This window comes from Anneissia japonica, unplaced genomic scaffold (genome assembly GCF_011630105.1).
Source record: "Anneissia japonica isolate Jap-2015-1 unplaced genomic scaffold, ASM1163010v1 scaffold19500_len5948_cov102, whole genome shotgun sequence".
NCBI classification, from domain to species: Eukaryota; Metazoa; Echinodermata; class Crinoidea; order Comatulida; family Comatulidae; genus Anneissia; species Anneissia japonica.
The window spans coordinates 5,606-5,957 of NW_022705648.1; positions in this window are offsets into that span (position 1 = coordinate 5,606).

Below are 352 nucleotides of genomic sequence, written 5' to 3' on the forward strand. Positions count from 1 at the left end.
TATTACTGTATTGCTCTTTCTATGTTTACCTACGGTAGGTCTATGAAATCTCACGGACTTATGGGATGTACGTGTGTAACTAACTGTGACCTTCTTGGATGTTATTAAATGTTTGTATATTATCTACAAAAACAACAGCTAGTACCTCCTGTTATAAAGTGTAGTAAGGTACAGTAACACCAAAGGCTAGAGAGAAAGAGGCCTAACAGGCTGAGATCTTACCTAGGCCCCTCATTAAACTAGGCCTAGGGTCATAGGCTGACACCAACATACTGACATTGACTGATATTTTTTTGGGAAAAAATAGGACAAAATTGAAGCATGAAATAAAAAATAGAGCGCATAAGAGAAA